Raw genomic sequence first — 16,025 nt, 5'->3', positions numbered from 1 at the left:
AAAATTTCATTTGAACGACAAATCTTTAGACACATTCATTGCATTATCCTCTAGGTACTTCTATAATCTAATATAAAAATTCATAGAAGATAAAGGTATGAGTTTTAAGCCTATAAAATTCACTCTTGTATATCATACACCTACTGAATTAATTAAAAAGCACATATATTGTATCAGGCATATGTCTAGAAAGTAAAGTATCCCCATCGTTGGAAATAGTAGGTCTAACTGTTTAAGAACTGGGGGGGTGGGGGAAACTCAAGTTATAGTTATTGGTCAGATCACCATGACTATCTCTATTCTTCTTTGCTCTATCTCCGCTCTCCGTTCTATTGTTGGTGTTGTTGTTTTATATAGATATATACATATATATGTATCTATATGTGTGTGTATACACACACACACACAAAGTTAGGTCTAATCGGAATCTAAATGTAATATAAGAATATACCAGTGGGTTATGCTAGAATGAAGAATAACCAAATTATATTCCTTTGATTCTTTCAGCATGGCACATCCAGGAGATAGACTCAGGACAGAAAAGGAAAAGAAGCAGAGAGCCACCATCAACCCCGTGACATTCAAAGGCTTCAGTTTCCTTGTGTACCTATTTCTTTTATAATTGATCCCAAGTTTAATATCTCATACAATGTCATTCTTAAGTTTTATAAAACAGAACTCTTGGAGCGGTTTATTTAAATTTTAAAAGCAACAACAAAACCCTGAATTATAAATGCATTACAATATAAGATACAGAGATTTCTCTTATTTCAAAACTAGATCTTGGCTTAAGTCCCAGACATTTAGAGCAATGTATTTTCCACATTTTTTTTCTGTTAGTTAGTTAAATCCATGTTTCTTACTGATTTTCCACCAGAAATCAGAATTTCAGAAGGCAGAGAAGTGCAGTGAATAACAGTACTCATCTGAGGCCAGCCTGGACAAACTATCCCACAGTTGTGTGCTTTAAAGAAATCCATTTACTTCTCTAAGTGCTAGTGTCCTTAAGTGTACAATCTAACATATAAGTTTGGTTTAAGGCTGAATAAAGTAATCACATAAACTGATTAGCTGCATGTTGATACAGACTGCTCAATATATGTCTAATATTATATATAGCTAATATTATGATCATACTGGGGTGTTAAAAATCTGGTTCTTGTACTATCTGAGTTTGCTTAATGTCATCTCTCTGATCATAATTAGCTTCTGATATAATTACCTATATAGCTCCACTCTTTGAGAATTTCTTTATCTTTCCAGAATGACCTCTTTTACTTGCTCACTCAAGCCATTTTGGGGCCAACTTGAAAAACCTGCCTTGCTCTACCGTGCCTCATTATGTAAGCAATAAATCTTTTTATATGTGTTTGGTATGTGTGTATGTGGTGTTACTGGTCTTGACACCTCCACCAAATTTTGGGTGGGGGTGCATCTTGTGTCTAATGAGTGTCCACAACAGCAAGCACACTCAGGTATGAAGTTTACTAATTTGTAGATTATTTTCACATATCTAATAAACAAGTAAATTTTAGGTAAGTTGTACCAGCAATTTTTTGTGGCCAAATTTTATGAGAGATTTCCAGAAACTATATCAAAAACCCTGTATTTCTTATATATATTAAAACAAACTTTGAGAAAAAACTTTGGCGAGAACTTTTATTTAAACTATTTTCACACATAGATAAAAAGGCCATTTTTGTACATCAAATATGAGAACAGATTATTATAATAGCTTTATTGATTTTTTCTTTCAGCCACAATAAAATACTAGAATGGACATTATATAAAAAGAGTATTTAAAACAGCATCCTGAAAGTACAAGTGTACATGACTTGTAATTTAATGTACATTCTACCATATATTCCCCACCCAACTATGCCTAGGCAAGAAGTTTTTACTAACTTCCAAAAGGAGCATATTTACATTAATTTAATTTACAAAACTTTGATTCACCAAAATTTTAGGAATCCATGTATTGTTAAAGGTGAAATACACTTGTATATTCCTGCGTTTGTAAAATTATGGGGGGATAATACAATTTTATATATAGAAAATTTTTTCTATAAACTACAAATTAAAATAGTATATTTATACATATCATTATAATAGTTAAAAAAGAGCCATAAGTTTGTAGTATACAAGAAAGTGATATATGATATTTAATTAAACTCCAAATCATTTGTTGAGTTCCTCTGCAATGTAAAGCCCTGTGTTACATGGTGGATATTGAGGTGGGGGATGGGATGAAGGCATCATTCTAAGGGAACTAAAACTACTGTGGAACAATATGACATCACTCTAGGTTCATTTTCCTTACACTATGCTTTAGGTTCCACCCCTACAGTAGGAAAATCGTCATGATTATACTAAAGTACACTCTTCATTGATATTTTTGTACCAGGGACATAAGGTATATCGACTATAGTTAACACTGCTGTATAGCATATATGAAAGTTATTAAGAGAAAAGAATCTTAACAGTTCTCATCACAGGGAATTTTTTTTCCTTTGAGGTGCCGGCTACTAACTAAACTTATTATGGTAAAACAACTTCAAATGGGAATGTATGCATATATGTGTATATAAATTTATACACACACACACACACACACACACACACATATAGTATAGGTAAACTCATGTGCATATATATTTATATGTATATATATATGAACATATATTTAAAAAGTACTAGGTTAAATGTGAACTAGTAAATAAATATTCTGATAAATGAATAATGAATAAAAACTGAAACATCTGTAAATGAATACAAACAAGTAAGGTATAATAATGGTTAAAGTTACCCAGATATTGAAATACATATTTTAGTGGTAAATAGTAGTTAGTTTAGAGGCTAACTTCATTTTGAACACAATATCGATACCAATATTCTTTTTTTATTTTAATTCATTTACTACATCTTGAAGTAGTGACATTTACAAAATAAGTCTGTTATATTTTATACTCTTAGTAGACGAGACAAGGCAAGAGGTAGCGAGCACTCTATGCATGCTTTGTTTTGTCGATTTCTAAATCTCACCTAATATCCAGCAGTTAGAACTACTCTTGGGAAGCCTTCTCAAAGAAAAAGTGGCTGAGAAGAGAATTGAATTTCAAACCAGATTCATTTTAGACTATATATTTTCTTTTACTTATAATATTTAAACAAAAATTGGATGTAATCCTAATTGAATTTTAGATTCCATAGATGTGTAAAATTTAGCCTGAGCTAGTCATCCAGCATACATATGTAACAAGTTCTGCTATTTTATACTTAAATTGTTGAATCCTTCATAATACCCTGAATTAAACTGACTATCATGAAAACTCATCCTCATTAAATTTTGAACAAACCTGTTTAACACTTAGTAAAGTTCACAATTACAATTTAAGAAATGACTCAAAAGATTCTTTAAGTGAACATTCTGAAATTTTCTAGAATAAGAATCAACATTCTATTATATTTATCGTATAATACAAACTATTTGAGAACGATTTAATCCTTTGAAATTCCCAAGGACACAATTTTATGATCACACAATTAAAAAGATATTGGAGTTCTAAGCAATTAAAATTTAAAATTTCAAAATAGGCCTTTGAGGAAAGTTTCATATGTCTATATGAAAGAATCAGCTATTTTAACTGATAGGTAATTTTAAGAATATGAAGAGATATTAGATAAGCCCACGAGAGCTTATCTAAAGATCACAGCTTTCAAAGCTGGTAGAATTGGTTTTGAATCCTGACTCCACCAACTACTAGCTCCACTATTTAGGGAATTTACTTAATGTCCTTGAATCACTAATATGGAACTTAAAACAATTCCCTTATAGGATTAATTTGACTCTTAGTAGACACTGACATGTTTTTTGAGAATGAGTGTTAATTGTTCAATATAGAATTTCATATGTGCACTATGATTAAAATAGTTTTAACTGAAAAGAAACAAGGCTACTCTTTCACCTTAGATAAGTTGCTTATATAAGACGAGCCTTCAGATTCATTTATAGAATGTAATAGTTGAATTGGATGATTTCCCAGAGCACTTATTTATTATTCTATTATATTCTAAATAGCTGCTCTAAGAAATTCCCAATTTAAATGATATTAAGATTCTGCAGCAGATAAATTATACTAATGTTAGCTAATAAATGTCTAAAGACTGTGGCTCTCAACACTGGCTATATATTAGAATCAACTGAGTGTCTTTAAAAAATATTGACACCCAAAAATTAAATCAGAATCTTTGTAGAGTACAGTCTGACCATTAATATTTCTTTAAAGTTGCATGACGACTTAGATTGTAGTGAGGGCTGTGAACTAAATCCTTAAAGGAAAATTCTAAGTACTTCAGGTGTAAAGAGAGTTAAGAGCAGATTCAGCAAGAATCCCATTTTTTCCAAGCTAAGATTCTGTGTACCTCACAGAATCCTTCACCTAAAATTCTCTTAATCTCCTATTTCCATCTGTCTGGATATCACATAATCCCTTCAAACACCATTTGTTCAAAATTAAATTAATTTCCATTCATTAATACCTGTTCTTTAGCATGATTTTGATGTATTTTGATGTATTTGATGTTAAACCTCTACTCTCCAATTTCCTAATATAAAAATCAGCATGAATTTAAAATGTTTTCTTCTATCACACAACATTCTCTCTCTCCTTCCTCCCTCTCTCTCTCTCTCTCTCTCTCTCATTTCTACTTCACCTTTGAAAGTCACTAACCCAGAAAAGTCTCCTTTGACCTCCTCAGGATAAGTTTAGAAAACCTGCTGTATGTGTTCATAGACTCTGATTTTTCCTCCGTACATCTTAATAGGATTCAACTTTAGGTTTATTTGTGTGATCTATTATTTAATGTCTATCACTAATGTTAGAATGTGAGGTTCATGAAGGCAAGAACAATGCTGTTGTTTTTTTTATGTTCGGAACCAATACAAAGTTCCGGACACATAGGTACAAATAATTGTTGGTTAGTGAAAAGTAAAAATGTTCTCTTTGTTATTATTACTTTTACTTATTTAGTTATTGGTAAATATGAGCATCTTTTCATGTATCTATTGGTATTGTACCTTTCTTCTATGTACCTTTCACTATGATATAATCATCTTGACTCAAGCACTGCAATCTATTCATGTGAAGACAAAGATCAGGTCTCAATTAACATAGATGAGATTTAAACTGTCTCTTTGGTGTCAAAATGTACAGAGAATCATTGAGAGCTGCCATATAGGATAAAAACATTCAGCAGGCTGACCTAATATCTGTAAGTCTGTGTATGTGTGAAGTAAAAAAAAGCCTTTCAATCTTATTGATTGTAAAAATACAGAATCTTATTCACAAATCCTAAAGATGAGTCATCTGCCATTGTGTATTGGTTAGGTGCAGTCTGACTAGATCTTGCAAGTTACCTTTGGTTCTGGGTCTGGTTCTAGGGACACAGGCTGGGCTTTTATCTCAGCAACTCCTCTGCAGGTTTATGTGACCCTGATTGAGCAAGTGTTTCATTTCTTATAGCTATTTTATTTCTTAACTGAAAAACATAGTCTAGACTAAATGTATTCTCAGCTCTTTGTTTAACTCATATGTTCTATGATTATTAGCACTATTTACGTATAATTATTGAGACTGGATTTTTTCCCCTCCAAATCTGAAGAGTTATAGATGCCCCAGTCTAGCATGCAGATGTGCACATATTTGTGTGTCTGTGCATGGTGTTGAAACATTATCAAAGAAGGAAATGAGTTTTATTGAAAGATATTAAACTTTTTTTTTCCTAACAGATAGTTCACCATATTAGTTTTATTTTGCTGTACAAAAAAATCACCATAAACCTCGAGACTTAAAATAATACTCATTTGTGATCTCATAGTTCCATTTCTGTGTGTCAAAAATATGGGCATGACTTAGTTTGGTTCTCTGTTCAAGATCTCAAAAGGCTGCAACCAAGTGTTATCTAGGGTTGTAGACCATTTGAGTCTCAGAATCTTCTAGTCTCATGTGATTGTTAGCAGAATTCATTTTATTTCAGCTGTACAACTCATAGCCTTTACAGTCTTCAAGGCCAGCAGCAGCAGCAGCAGCAGAGAGACAATATGCTTCCAGTCTCTCAACTTTTGGGCCTTTATATAGATTCTAAATAATCAGGCCTGGTCCATCAAAAACAAAAAACAAAAAACAAAACAAAAAAACAAAAAAACAAACGAACAAAACCCTCCTTTTAATTAATTTAAAGCCAAATAATAATGGGCTTTAACTACATATGAAAAATATCTTCACTTTGCCTTTTTATATGGATCGAAGCAGTCAGTAGGCCTAGTTTACTCTCAAGGAGAGGGGAATTATATAAGGGTGTGGGGAATTGACATTCATCTTAGAATTTTCCATATCACATTCACACATGGTCTGCAAAATAATCTGAATAAATTTTCTATATAAAAGTTTTGTTTTAGATAGTATTTCAAATGGTATTAAGGTTTAATTGTCTTTTTGACCATTTTATGAAAGTTATTAATGTTTAATTTTAGCTACTTACTGGAAATAAGAATTTACTTTTAATTGGGCTAATAACTGTAATAAAGTTTTTTGTCAGTTATTAACTTTAAGTACGTCTTAAAACATTCTCTCAGATTAAAATGTAGATAATTTAGTCTCAAAATATACTTGTTTTTTTAATCACTTCTACATGATGCTACAAGAATGCAATGTTTTGAAACTCAGACTTGACAAAAGAGATGATTTATTTGCTTTTACATGAGAGAATAAAGAAATTAAAAGTGCAGAAAGAATATATCTGCAAAATGACTGCATTTTTATTTATTTCCCTTTGTATTATAGGCATGAAAAAGTATTTTATTGAGGTTCAGTATTCAAGATGTTATGTAATCTCACCCGAATTTCGCACTTTATGGTGAAATACCCACAAACAAACATCTTAACATGCATCTAAATTTAATTCTTCTTATGGAAACAGTATATAATTAACAAAACCACACCATGTGGAACAAGACACCTGGTTAAATCTCAGTGTCATGAGTAAGCCACCAGTTCTGAAACAATGAACATATTACTTATTATTTTGGGGCCTCACTATCTTCATGAATTGAATAGGCATAATAGATACCACCCTCAACAGGATTACGAAGAAGAATAAATTTGTTAATTAAATTTGTTTCTACATAGATTCAAAGAGTCTGGCACACGGTGTGTGTGTGTGTGTGTGTGTGTGTGTAAAATGTGTAGTTAAATATTTTTAATCCATATAAACATAAATTACACCTTTTAGTTTTGGACTTACTGAAATCCCTAAACAAGCACACAGAGAAAAAAATAATGACTGTAAATTGTTTTTAAATTCCTGATGTAAAAGGTTCTTAACCTTTAAGCTGCAGAAAAAGGTACATGATCCTACACATTACTGTAAATAACATTATTCTTATAATCATACTACTATGAGTGTTTGTTTTAATGATTAGGACCACCTTCTGTACAAAGTACTGATGGCTAAAACATGGTAGAAACACAGAATATAGATTTAACAAACTTGAAAATATAAAAGCAAAGCTAGGTCTTTCAGAAAACAGAATAGCGAGTAGAGAGGTACTGAAAAAAGTAAGGACACTAGTATTCTCATTTAACATAATGGGGATTCTCAACATGCTGCACAAATTGATGGTACAGAAATCGAAGTTCAAACAAAGTATGTAAATACACAAATTAACTGAGAATAATTAGAAAAAGTATACCTCTATTAAATATTAAGAGGAGTAAGGAAGGTTAGTAGGATAATATAATTGCACAGCTGTTGTTTTTCATAGGTGAAGTCAAAAGTTATTGCCTCGAGCTAATAAATCGAGAAATACAGGTGTGTGCTAATTATTTAAAGGTATTTAGGTAATTCACAAAAGAAATGAAAAACATTTGCTCCTGGAAAATGGGATTTTTAATGAAATGTGGGGGCTAGATCTACTTCTGTGCTATTTTATTTTGTGTCATGTGTACCATTACAAATACATACACTACACAAATAAATACGTATTATGTATGTGTGTATGTATGTATATATGTATGTGTGTCTATAAACACATATCTCTATATATACACATGTACATATATACATATCCAGCCATCTATATCAAAATCTAGCTAGCTATCAAGAGAGAGGCAGAGAGAGAGACGAGATAAAGTAGGGAACATATAGCTATGTCAAAGATGTTTTACCCAGGTCACCAGCCTACTGGTGTAGTCAAGGAGCTTATTAATTGTTAATTGCACGGCAGGTATTCTGTGGTTCAGGCCCTTAAAATTCCTCCTTTGTGCCTAGGGTAGGAATTGACATCGGCAGAGCTATCATTAGTGGGAGTGGGTGGTGGTGGTGGTGGTGGTGGTGATGTGTGTGTGTGTGTGTGTGTGTGTGTGTACATCCGTGCCTTTAGATAAAAGAATCTCAAAGACCAGGCAAATGCAGGCTTACGTCCTGTACCAAGGCTTAGTGAATGAAGCCAAAATGACTTTCAGAACCACTTGACTACTCAGTTGGTGTCTCTGCATAGTACAACCTGTACAATTGAGCAGAAATGAACTGTCTTTTCACAAGCAATATTCCTCGTGCATCCAGGCCTCTATAGAGACTGTTTCTGGTTAAATAACTTGCGCCTTCCTGAGATTCTAAGCACCATACAAATCTACATGCTAATGCCATCATCGCCACTGTACATGTTCTAACTCTAGCTTCACATTCCCCTTAGGAGGGAATCTAGACATCAGGCAGGAACCAGGAGAAATGCAGAAACAGGCAGAAGCAGGAAACCTGATGATGCCCGGTAAAGTCTGTTCTTTCCACTGGACAGGTTTGTTAGTTATCCTTTCTTTTTAGGCTACAATTCTTGCCATGTCCCTGTGCCTTCTCCCTCCCACTTCTGATTTTCTTTCTTCTATTCTCTAATGAATTTGCAAGCAACTATCCCAATTTAGGAGCATTCCTTAGGCAGGAAAGGTTTATCTCTTTGTCATTTCTAGATCACTATATGATATCATAAAGTTTGCTCCTCAGCCAAAATGACCAACAGGGAAATTTGCCAAATAGAGGAACTTTTCTCACCTACAGGGCATTCTTCTCCTGACTCTCAATTTTTATTTCTCCAGTACTGATGGTACCTAATTTATGTTTGAGAAGTCTGAATAACCTATGAAGGCTCAAATTTAACAATGACTAGAGAAATCTTATAGTCTTAAAGTTGAAAGACAATTGTGAATCAATGAAGAATTCAAGAATTTACGCTACAGTATTTTTAATAATTTGACTATAAACTTCTGTCAGAAGACATGGAAACACAAATGGATCTCCACATTAAAAAATTATGGTGGGGATGGTAGTTGACTTTGTTTTCATCATCTTAAGAATATTTTTACATTAATTTAAAACTTCAATAACAATTTTGAGGAATAACAAAAAAAACAAAAAAACTGTTTTTATTATGCTGTTAAAAATATTTTAGAAGGAAATCTTTCTGTTCATGGTAGCTAATGCCTCAATTAGTAGCTGGGTCATGAGTTTTAAAAACAAATATGCAATGGCTCATTCTCAAATAAATTATAAGATTATTTCTTCTATTTCTTTCACAGAATTTAAAACATCAGTTTATCTGCTAACTTACTAACCCAAGTAAAAAAGCAACACAATTTAGCTTTTGTTTTCAAGAATACAGAAAACTAAAAGTCACTTCTTGTTCAAGGATAGGATATAAGAGCAAAGCCTACAATTCATAAAAGTCCATTACAAATAAAATATTATTCATACAAATACAAGATCCTCTGGAGGCCAGGAAAGAATAGCAAGAGGATTTGCTTAAGAGATGCAGTTCTTATAATTAAAAAATTAGGAGAAAAATGAATCTTGACAGTAATGACATGTGCTTGGTATTTAAAAGCATCTCTGGCATGAAAGCTTCATCGCTGCCTCATTTACTTTACAATTTCTAAAATACAGACATGGCAACAACCCAGATTAAAACTGGGAAATTAAAAACATTTTTCCTTCTCGAGTGGTTTAGAGATACTAAAATTGGTTTGTAAGAAAATATACAATATAGTGTCCAATCTCACTGGCCATATAGGCTATGGCATCAATAAGGCACCAGTCAGGAATATATGACTGGGATAACCAAAACATTGTCCACTTATACCGAATCAAGATGGGCATTTTTGTTACCTTTTTTTCCTTTCTTATAGTCTCTGAAAAACCAAAGGCTGGATTCAAATTTGAAGAAAAGATTGCCAGAATGTGACTAGTTTAAGAGTAGTTACATTAATTAAACAAGGAGGCCATTAGACTGAGGTGTCACTAATACTGTGGGGCTACATAAGCAAACCAAAAGCTAAACCAATATATGCCTCAAGCTAATAAATTGCAAATACTCAACTAGGCTTCAAGTTATAAATAATCAATAATTCCCTTTTTTGCTTCCACCTTTTCTCTATAAAAGCCTCTTCCCAAGCTCCTGTCCATGGAGCACCCCTAACTACTTCTGGATAAGTGAAGACCACCTCATATCAATTTTTCCTTGAATAAACTTAAAAAGTTTAATATGCCTCAGTTTATCTTTTAACAGGGTCTATGCTATAAAGTGTAAACCCACCAGAAATGAGGCAGGTTCACACAGTTTGGGTAGCTATTAATGACCATCTTATTTCTTATTTTTATATACTGTCTATTTTATTTATTAATAATCTCTATGTGACAAGTCCCTCTATTTTTTTAAAAATCAATAAATCTACTTTCATATTTTCATAATATATGTTTCTATTTAATGCACACCTATGCAGTGTGAACCACAGAGCAAACTCCAGTTTAGGTATTGGAGATGTAAAGGAGAACACGGACATACAAACTTTGCTATGAGTAGCATCAGAGATGGTACAAATAATTTCCTTAAAACAACACCTAGAGTCACAATAATGAGAAATTTACTTGGCCTTTTGAAATCTGAAAAACAAGTCAAAGTAACTTGGCAGGGTGCTCCCTCTCCCCCTCAGTCATCGATTCTCATACCTCATCTGACTTTCGATTATTAAAAAAAAAAAAAAGAAGGGCGAAGGGGACAGGGAACTGACTTCTAAAGTAGCAAGGTTCTTTATTCATCATAAGAGTTAATTAGGACATTGTAAAAATGGACTGAATAGGAAATACGGCAATGTGATTTGGAACCAAACATTAATTCAATATGTATTTTAAAGTACTTATTGTATGCAAGATATATGAGGTTAAAATACAGTAATGGAAATAAGATATGCGTAAGACAAATTCTAATTTAAGAGTAGAATGCTATAGGCTTGGAAGAGAGGTGCAAATGAAATGTTAAGGTACATTTAGAGAAAGAAAGACCTCTTATGATATATGCGTGGGCACTGAGGAGAGGTAGGGTAAATAGAGTTATAGCTACATTTTCACACATTCGTTTTAACAAAATTTAAAAGTGGGCATTCTAGTCGACTTGAATTTATCTTAAAATCTTGTCACTTATTGTAACTGCAAAAACAAGAGCTATTGGTCAAATATTTTCTTGTGATATGATGAGCATGTAACATTACTGAACTTGCAATATTCTAATCAAATTTAGGAGCCTCCCAAAGGTGTGTGTGAGAAGGACAATAGTAAACGTCGATTGCTGGTTGCTGCTAGCATCAAATTTCACCTCGTAAAGCATCCAAAATACTGTTAATTTATGCAAGAGAAGTCAATATTTTTCTTCTTCATACCTCTACTATTTCATTCTCTTTGTTTGACAGACTGGTTATTATTTTTCCAGAACCATTAACAAAGACCATCTTAAGCTGGTTAGTTTACTGTTTTTCAAACTGCAACGATCTAAAGGAGGCATTGATGCAGGCATAAACCCATAAATCAGTTTCTAACTTAAGAAAGAGAATGTCAGATATTAAAGTACTACATGAGATTAAAGTACTACATGAGAACACTGTAGCTGTATCACAGCACATCTTAAATTTGGAAAGCATCTCTTTTGCCTTCTTCCACATGTTTAAAATGATAGAATCCACTAATATACAGTACAATATATAAATTGATTAAGAAAATAAAAGGTTTTATTATTGACTCCTACACTAAATTAATCTTTCTGAAACTATTTTTATTGGTTTTAAGCAATGAGACCATAGGAAGATGTTATTTAAAAATACATTTATAATTTCTGATATATATTAAGTGTACAGAAAAAAAAAGGTAGAATTCTACACATGTTGAAATGTAATAAGTAAGGGTCAAGGTCACGAAGGGTCAGTGCTATTATGTAGGATTTAATGTTAGCTAGTGTCATAATTAAATGAAATAAATGATCTCAAGAAAACAAGTCATATACATATGCACAAAATCCTACAGATAATTTTTCATATGAAATAAACTTTCTTGCTATAGAAATGTTAAGCCAATGCTCAAAAAGTGTAAGAGAAGAGTTGGTTGTTTACCTAACACTGACAGCATCTAACAGTCTGACCTATTTTTTCTAACAAATGCAATTGTCAGGGAATCTGCATTAATTGCTCCCAGTTAGTGATTTATTTAGGAATGAGTATGTAGTGAGATTACTCATGAGTTAGGAAGAAAAGCTTCTTGGGCTCCTGGGGAAGCCTTTCTTGCTGATAAATAGAGACACAGACACAGATGGAGGCTTTTTCCTCCTCACTGAAGACTAGTGTCTGCATCTCCTTCCTAGAATGTGCAGCCATCGTATAGCCACAGTGGATGGTATCTGATGATAAAGCCATTTGGCTGAGGAAGGTAGAGTAAAAAGATTGTACTGTAGGTTGAATCATGGCTTCAAAAGACTTCAATGTCCTAATCCTCGCAACCTTTAACTCTTACTTCATATGACCAAAAAAAATTGTTTGGATGTGATTAAATTAAGGAAACTTGGATGAGGAGATGATCTTGAAATATCTAAGTGGACCTTAAAGATAATCACGAATGTCCTCACAAGAAAAAGACAGAGGAGATTTTATCACAGAGAGGAAAATGTAATGTGATGGAAGCACAGTGAGATTTGAAAATGTTACGCTGCTGGCTGGCTTTGAAGATGGAGGAAGGATCCACAAGAAATGCAAGGAATGTGGCTCTAGAATTTTGAAATAGCAAAGAAACAAATTCTTCTCTAGAATCTCAGAAGGGAAGGCAGCCCTACAGATACCTTCATTTCACTCATAGGCACAGATTTCAGACTTCTGAACTCCAGAACTGTAAAATATTATTTTTGTGTTATTTTAAGCCACTAAGTTTGCTGTAGCAGTCATAGGGACCTAATACAAATGGAAATATTTATACGAGGCATGAAATTAATCCACTTTGGAGCCACCGAAAAGCAGTAGTACAAGGTGTACGTGGAAATTACCTGAGTGGCATTGGTGATTATTTCCTCTGGTAAATATGTTTTTAATAGACTATCATTTCTGCTGGCTTTACTGGATTTTGTCCTAAATTTCCATGCATAGATAGCCTTACAGTAAATTCCCCATTATTTTAAACAATTTTAGTCTCTATATTGTCAGAAGTTCTAAGATACCAATCATGGCCCAGGGAAAATTAAAGCATTTATCACAATTTTATGTAACAAATATTAAATATTATCTCAATAAAAAGCAACACTATATTTTCAATTGCTCAAAGGAAAGATACTTAGAAGCCATCTTGAATGTATTTTTGTCTCACCCCACATATAGACTGTCAACACATCTCTCAGCTCTGCCTTCAGTAGGTTTTCCTATTTAAGTGCTCCCATTCTATAGTGCTCGCTACCTTATTTTCTTCCACCTACATTGTTAGTTTTCAGCTGTTTTTTCCTGATACCATCCTTACTACACAGCGAGCAGAATGATCCTTTAAAAATATATACAATGGACTGTATCAATCCTCTGCTCAAAAATGTTAACCATTCTTGGAATAAAAGCCAAATTCTTCTATATCAGCTAAAAGTCCATACTGTAGCTCAGATCCCAGAATAAAAAAGACACAAGCCCAGAGCTGAAACTGACCCACAGTGTCTCATAGATAACATATAACATAAGAAAGGAATCCACCTTCATTTTTGAGAAACTCTATGGCTGGTAGCTATCTGACAAAATCTAATGAAATGCACGGAAATATAACAAAAATATTCCTTTTATTGTTCTATGTTACCAATTGACATTATATATTTATTTATTTACTTGAATATTTGTTTCTCTCCTCATGGATACATACTCTAAAATGTTTCTTTTGTTCACTTTGCATCCTCAACACCTAAAATGCAATCTCTCCATTTAGTGTTACATGAATGAGGAACATTTAATGAGAGCTACTATATATGTATATAAACTAATGTTAACATTAATTATTACATGAAAGAATAAGCAACATAGTGGCCAACATATCCACTTTTGTATCCCAGATGTTCTTCTTATACCGAAATGTCCATTTAATGTTTGTTGAGAATATAAATAATTTCTCACAAATTAGGCACATACATCACATATAAAACAAATAATACGAACTCTGTTGCTATGGACTGAATGTTTGTGTTTTCCCTAAATTCACATGTTGGCATTTGGAAGTAGGGCCTTTGGGAAGTAATTAAGTCATGAGGGTGGAGTCCTCATGAATGAGAATAGTGTCATTATAAGAAGAGATATGAGAGAGAAGATTTCTCTCTCTGCCATGTGAAGACACAGCAAGAAGGGATCTATAAACCAGGAAGAAGGCTCCTGTTGAGAACCTAATCATGCTGGCACCTTGATCTCTGACTTCCAGTCTCCAGAACTGTGAGAAATAAATGTTTGCTGTTAAAGACACCTAATCTATGACATTTTTGTTATGGCAGCTCAAACCAACTAAGACACCTGAGAAGGAGGTGTTAGTTATCTCACTTTAAATATCAGAATTTAAGTAGTATAGCTAAGATCATACAGAGAGTGGCTAATATGGGATTCCATCCTTGAAATCTCTAGCCTCAAATTCTATGTTTACTGATTCCACATCAAAATTAAGTATCACAACCAGAAAGATCAACAAAATGTTGGGGATTCCCTGAAAGAGCTATAAGCAAAAATAAAAAGAAACTGGAACATTTGGTATTTATCTTATAAAAAATGACTTTTTTTACAAAAATGATATTTCCATTTAAGAAAAAAATACTGAAAATGGTAATTATTTCAATGTATACACAATTATCAAAGTTCTGGAGGTGAAAGATGTAGCAATTGAAAAGAGACTTAGTTTAGACTCTTTGGGCAGGAAAAAATTAAAAACTGAAAAAGTTAAGCTTGAAGAATACTAAATTTTGTTAAATTTACATAAATGTTATATCTCATACTTGCTCCATCATTAGGTTGAAGACACTCCTTGAGTGTTTATACAGGCTAACATTAAAATGAAAAGAACTATTCTATCATAACATGGGCAGCAACTTTACAAATCCCCTTTCCCCAAAGTTAGCATGCTGAATGAAGGTATATATTCATTTTTAAAAGTTTAGAAAAATTAAATGATAAATTATGCCATTTTAGTCAGAATATTTTGAGATATGATTCTAGTTCCTTTTGGTAGCAAGAACTACCACACAAGTCACAAGGGTGACTTTTTCAGAGACACCAAGTTGATACATGGAATTACATTCATCTTAGTACTGATCTCGTCAGAATATTCTACATTCTTAAGAACACCATAGAATCAATATTGTGGTGGATATTTTTTCCCACTATTCTCACTGTGGTTGCTCAGAGCTCTGTGTTCTGTAAGCACACAACTGAAATAGTGATGGATTGTCACTGATATTTCCATTAATTATGGAAAATTCACTAATAAGTATCAAATATCCAGGAATCTATGACATTCTCTCAACATTGTGCAAAATATGTAAAATGTTTACCAGAATTTGGTGTCTTGATAGTAAATTACCCATGCTTCATTTTCATACTATTTCAGTAAACACTGGCCAAACAACATTTTTATGTTTTTTTGTTTTTTTTTTTCCTCTT

The sequence above is a fragment of the Pteropus medius genome, unplaced genomic scaffold (assembly GCF_902729225.1).
Source record: "Pteropus medius unplaced genomic scaffold, Ma_sr-lr_union100, whole genome shotgun sequence".
NCBI classification, from domain to species: domain Eukaryota; kingdom Metazoa; phylum Chordata; class Mammalia; order Chiroptera; family Pteropodidae; genus Pteropus; species Pteropus medius.
The sequence above is the reverse complement of the archived record's forward strand: the minus strand, read 5'-3'. Positions refer to the sequence as shown.